The 6,487-nt window shown below is 36.4% G+C and overlaps 2 long non-coding RNA genes across 2 annotated transcripts; both read left to right on the forward strand.

The window, feature by feature from the left end:
* The first annotated feature begins 767 nt into the window (after positions 1-767).
* LOC143416604 (uncharacterized) lies at positions 768-3,082 on the forward strand. The gene is made up of 3 exons (XR_013096990.1): positions 768-1,972; positions 2,401-2,884; positions 3,051-3,082. It is a non-coding gene; the product is annotated as an uncharacterized LOC143416604 (long non-coding RNA).
* A 1-nt stretch (position 3,083) lies between these two features.
* LOC143416605 (uncharacterized) lies at positions 3,084-4,630 on the forward strand. The gene is made up of 3 exons (XR_013096991.1): positions 3,084-3,167; positions 3,284-3,387; positions 3,492-4,630. It is a non-coding gene; the product is annotated as an uncharacterized LOC143416605 (long non-coding RNA).
* The last annotated feature ends 1,857 nt before the right edge of the window (positions 4,631-6,487 follow it).

Here is a 6,487-nt window from a genome sequence, read left to right on the forward strand (position 1 = left end):
AAAACTGCTGCTGTGTCCGCAGCGTTTGCTCTACAGGTATGATTTTACCCTCAAAACGTAGCCATGGCTGTCCTCTTTCATCCAATGTGTTTACTATTGTACTAGGTGTTATGGTTCTTTCATAAATGTCACCAATGCACAGCCTCCTCCCTCCAACTCTTCCATAGACTCTAATGTTAAAATGGCTCAGAAGGTTCGTTTGAAAATCAGAAGAGCATGGTGTCTTTACACTGTCACCACGTCCATATAATAAACTCCACAGGCATGAAAACTGAGAATTCAGTAGACTAGAAGCTGCTGTCGCTCACGGTGAAAGAATTTCGTCAATACGACTTGTACTTTTCATATGGGAAAAATTTGTTTCGGCCTGACTTTTCTGTTCATTTTAAGCAGCAAAAGTGAGGTGCATGTCTGTGTCGTGTGTATGGAGCCATTGGGTGCAGTCACTATAGCAACCAGGCTCACACCTGCCTGCTTAACGAGCTCTCTCTCACTCTGCCAAGGTTAAACCTAAAAATGTTAGATTGTAGTAAGATTAACTTTTTCAATAGTACAATAAGACAGATTTGACAGGGTTTTGCCACAGATTAATAGTTTTTCAGTAGTTAGTATATGCCAACTAAGTAGAGCATTGTGATTGGCACAAAGGTTTTTCAGATCTGGGCAGTTGGAGTCAGTTGATGACTTCAAAATCATCCTTTCTGACTGGATAATTAAAGCTCTCAGCATCTATCGGTCTTTAGTTAATTTTCCCACCTTTTAACTAACGTTTAACTAATCTAATCTCATTTAATGTCTTTGTTTATAGTCTGTATAGTTTATCTCCCCACGAATACACTCAAAGTAGTCTTAAAATAAAACCCACAAAACAGTTCAAGATTTAATACTTTTTATTTGCTCATTTAATGCCAGTTGCCCTGTTTTTCTGTATGTCACTCATTCGCTTATACTTGGGCAAAAAGGACCAATTTGTACACTAGTATAGTGTATTTTTTCCCTCTATCTCTCTATGTCTGTCACACACAGAGACCAACACACAGACATGTATATGCTCATTATTGCTGTTCAAACTGATGGTCAAATTTCCAAGCACCACCTGAACGCCTCATCTGTTTTTAACCTATCACTGGACCAACTGTCGTCATTCCGCTTTGCTCTCTGCTGTGGTAAGTACAGTACACTCAGTACTGCAGTGTTTTATTTTTATGATGGAAAAAATACATGTTTGACATTTAAACTCACATATCAAGTCCAACAGAGTTAAAAACAATTCAAAGAAGAAAGAAAGAAAAAAGAATAACCTTCGCTATCATTTATATACGTTTATTACGTTTTGCTGTTAGCAGCAGTGCTAACGCTAGCTTCAATGCTAATGCTAGCAACAATGCTAACGCTAGCTATAGTGCTAACACTAGCCTTAGCAGTTGTTAACTGACAAAAATAATATTCCTGTGATATTTATTGCCGGTCAGTGAGACCAAAGTAAGAAATTAGCTTTATTATTGCCATTGTGGCTCAGTTTTAACAGTAAGAGTGCTAGCGCTAGCGCTAGCAGCATTGCTAGCGCTAGCTGCAATGCTAACGCTAGCTGCAATGCTAACGCTAGCTGCAATGCTAACGCTAGCTGCAATGCTAACGCTAGCTGCAATGCTAATGCTAGCTGCATTGCTAACACTAACTGAAGTGCTAATGCTAGCCGGAATGCTAGCGCTAGCAGCAATGCTAAGGCTAGTAACAGTCTAACAGTAGCCTTACATAAGTGGCAATACTTCAGTTAACTAGTTTGAATTGTAAAATGACTGCTGTATCAGTTGGTGTGCTATATTACTCTATAATTACCCTGCTGACTAGAAGTTCAGTGTATCATGTCGTGTGGGCTTTGTATTTCTGTTAGTCTGATAACACTGTACAGACAACTAACGTATTATTTCTCGTTTCTTTCAGGAACCTGACTGACACTGTGCTTTGCCTGGTAGGTGTGCACATACTGTAAGAGAAGTAGACCAAAATAAAAAAATAATATGACTAATATAAGCTGTAAAGTGATGGGTTCAAACTTTGTGCTAGACCTTTTAAACACAATTTTATAATAAATACACATAAGTGCAGCTTAACAATTGGGCTAAAATATTTTTTTCGTACATTTTTGTAGTCACACTACATGTGATTAATTAATGATTCACTCAATCATATTTGTATTTAAAAATATTATTGCTGAATTTAATTAAATATTTATTCTTTTAAAAAGTGCCCAATTATGCAACTTTTTGCACATGGCAGCCGACAACAGTTTAGCTTGAATATTTGTTTTGTCCTTTTGCAATAGTCACATTTAGTTCATACAATTACCATGTGATATAATTTTAATAAAATTATTTTTTTTTCTTGTTTTTTGTTCAGAGTGTGTAGAAGAAGAAGAACAAGGACCAGATCTCCAGTCTTCTCTCTCACATCCCAACCCCCCAACCCCTCTATCCTCTGTCCTGCTCCACCTATTGTCTCTGCCTTCTTTCCATCTGTATTTCACTCTGTGGTTTGTGAGAAATTTTGCCAAACCAACAATCCTTTTGCGGTTTGATTTAAAGCCGTGTCTCTCCTGCTCTGTCTGTTCTCTCTGCTAAATTTTCTCTCTACCTGTTTTTCACTCTTGGCTTGCTGCTGAAAAACGCCAAGCGACACAGTCCTCCTGTGTCTTCTCCAATCTTCACATGTAAGATCCAACAGTGTGAGGCACATAGCAGCCAGAAACTGTAATGCCACAGAACAGAGAGGCTTCATCATCACCATCTTCATCACCGTACGATCAGAGCGTGAGACTTCACATCTGGAGCACAGGAGACATTCTGTGATAAGTCCTCCTTCTAGCTTGTCCCACAAGCAGTCGGTGAGATTTACTCACAACAAAAAGGGTTAATGACATAATTTCCATGAAAACATGTGTTCATTCTTTGTAAACTGTTTAAATTGTGTTTTCACTTGACCTTAGGAGTGTTAGAGTGTATTGTAATGTCTGTACTCAGGTGTTTCCCTCTGTGATCCATCCCCTTCAGAGCTGAGACACTCAGGACTGAACAGACTGCACCGTTTCTGTGACTGAGCCTCCAAAACACCTTCTTTGAAACCACTCATGATAGAAGGGCTTTATATTTGCAGCAGCACTACTACAGGTATTCAGTTTATTACAGGATGTGTTTGTTTCTTAGGACCAGCTCTGAGTGCACACTACCTAACATATACACCTTTCTGTTCACTACAAACCAACTACTCTGGATCATACGGCCAGTTGGCAGGAATGTTGCTGCAGGAAAACATCCCTGGAGATCACCATCATTGTCAGACTGACTGTGCCTCCTCTGTGCAGTGTCAAGATCCTCCCTAAATGAGTGTGTAAGTTAACATTTTCATTATTTTATTCCCTTTGACAAGACAAGTATCACTGATATTTACATTTACAACTACATATGTTGCTGTTTTCTGCTCTTCTTTTAAAGTTCTCAGCTATCCTGCTTCTGTGCTGCTTGCCACACATCAAACTCTGGCCGGATGACAGGGAGGATCCACTCTGAAGTCACTGGACATTATGAGGATCATATGGGACTTCATAGTTTCACAGTAACATTGTGCTCTGTGATTACAGGTTTTAAATGGATACAATGACTGCCTCTCTCTGATCAACAGGCTAAAGGATTGTTTTCATTGTTAGTGCTCTGTACAATGTATGCTTATTTAGTATTTCATCACAGAGCAAACCTTTATTTATTTAACATATTTTTATTTTGTTTTAATGTTGAATTAACTGTAGGGATTTTTTTAAGTGGGCACTCGGGATGTCATATGACCAGAAATGTGGTAACTGGAATTCAACAGTATGGAAGAAAAAATCTGCTAAGAACAAAACACACACAAAACCCCCCAAGAAAATTCAAATTCATTCCATGTAATCCAATCTAAAACATTTTAAACTGCTGAACAGCAACACAAACAGTGTTAAAAAACAGTGTTAACAGAATGATTATGATGAGTTTGTACCAAAGTTTCAGGTCACATGGCACACCTAGTGTGTAGTGTGGGGTATCAGCTGGTAAGTATAGGTTTTTTCATATTTGTGTCCTTAGAGTTCAGATAGATAAAGACTTGTGTATAATAATTAGTCATAAGCACAACTCAAAGTCAGGGACTAACTAAATTTGGGACTTTGTGTCTGAGCCCAGGTTAAAACACTGTGTAAAAAAGCATTTAGCGGCATGGCTGAACAATGCTGTAAACTATTGATACTTATTTATCCATGTTCACAAAAAGGACTAATGTTTTTATTTGATTATGATGTATATAATACCGGTACTATTAAACATGATATACATATGTGTATATGTCTGAAAAACATTATGCTGTATATGAAAGTTTGTATTTTCTCCAGAATGTTTGTTCATCTTTTCAGTTCAATTTAACAAATTTGTTTTTACATTTATTTTTATTATTTTTTTTATGAATTAGAGATTTATAAAACATAATTCCACTCTTTAAGTGATTAGAAGAATATGAACTTTTGTTATTCATTCAGAGGTTTGCTGACTACATTTTCTTTTTGTCATTACTCATCTTTTTCTAATTAAAATTTTAAACATTTTCAGTTATTTTCCAACTTCTTCTGTGTGAACATCAGCTTTCAAAAGTTCAGCACTTTTGTTTTCAGGTTAAAAATTCTTTATTTTCCAGCTAATTCAACATTTTTAGCTTAATATTCAGCAATTAATTCATTTCAGTGCATACATTCAGATTCAAGCATTCACACTGCAGTTTCTTCAGAAAATGCACTTTCTAGTTAGTGTGAATGCTTGAAAAGCATTCACAGTATTGTTATTCTAATCTTTATTATTAGTGTGAATGCTTGAAAAGCATTCACAGTATTGTTATTCGAATCTTTATTATTATTATTATTATTATTATTATTATATTTTATTCTGTATTCCGTACGTTTTTTGTAATCCTATAACTTCAAAACCGTTCAACTTAGAAAAACCATTCAAACACCGTTAGATTCCTATTCTTTTGAACAACACTGCTTCTATTTTTCATATTTTTAACATTTATATTTTTAATTTTATTCAACTTTATTCAACAAAAATTTATAATGTATTTCAATGGGGAGACCCTTCAAATCCTCATTCAACTTACTCATTTTTAAACTCTTACTACTTCCACATACATTGACATAGAGCCACCATTCAAACTTTAAAACGAAGACAAGACATTCAACTATTCAACTTGTATTTATCTTTTCAATATCTATTATACTTTTTCTTCAGTTCCAGTTTAAGTTTCATGATGTTTTTTCACCCGTTTCAGAGTTTATAATGGGTGTGTATGGGACGGAATGTTGGGGCTAGAGTGAGGCAGCTCAACTGCTAGAGTGAGAGGAGCAAAAAAATTAATCTTAAAATCTTTTTTAAAACTGCTGCTGTGTCCACAGCGTTTGCTCTACAGGTATGATTTTACCCTCAAAACGTAGCCATGGCTGTCCTCTTTCATCCAATGTGTTTACTATTGTCCTAGGTGTTATGGTTCTTTCATAAATGTCACAGCCTCCTCCCTCCAACTCTTCCATAGACTCTAATGTTAAAATGGCTCAGAAGGTTCGTTTGAAAATCAGAAGAGCATGGTGTCTTTCCACTGTCACCACGTCCATATAATAAACTCCACAGGCATGAAAACTGAGAATTAGGTAGACTAGACATGGCTGTCGCTCACGGTGAAAGAATTTTGTCAATACGACATGTACTTTTCATTTGGGAAGAATTTGTTTGGGCCTGACTTTTCTGTTCATTTTAAGCAGCAAAAGTGAGGTGCATGTCTGTGTACGTGTGTATGGAGCCCTTGGGTGCAGTCACTATAGCAACCAGGCTCACACCTGCCTGCTTAACGAGCTCTGCCTGCCACTGTGCCAAGATTCATCTTAAGCACTTCTCTTTCAACTGCTGCTGTGTCCACAGTGTTACAGCCATCATTTTACCCTCAAATTGTCGCCATTATTGTTCTCTTTCCAACACCGTGTCTTTCAAAGCTCAGGCATTTAAACTTTTTAAACTGTGTGGATCAAAGTGGAGGGATCACATTTGAGTCATTCAGTGATTCAAAGAATATGACCTTTTAATATTCATTCAGATGTTTTCTGACCCTAAATGTTCTTTTCTCATTTCTTAGGGTTTTCTAATTTACATTTAAAACATTTTCAGTTTTTTTCCAACTCCTTCTTCTGTGTAACCTTCAGCTTTTAGCAGTTCAGCACCTTTGTTTTCAGGTTAAATTTGGGGTTTTTTTTGTTTTTTTTTAATCTCATTCAATATTTTTAACTCAAAATTCAGCAATTAATTCATTTCAGTGCATACATTCAGATTCAAGCATTCACACTGCAGTTTCTTCAGAAAATGCACTTTCTAGTTATTATATTTTATTCTGTATTCCGTACGTTTTTTGTAATCCTACTCCT

This window comes from Maylandia zebra, linkage group LG3 (assembly GCF_041146795.1).
Source record: "Maylandia zebra isolate NMK-2024a linkage group LG3, Mzebra_GT3a, whole genome shotgun sequence".
In the NCBI taxonomy this organism is placed as follows: Eukaryota; Metazoa; Chordata; class Actinopteri; order Cichliformes; family Cichlidae; genus Maylandia; species Maylandia zebra.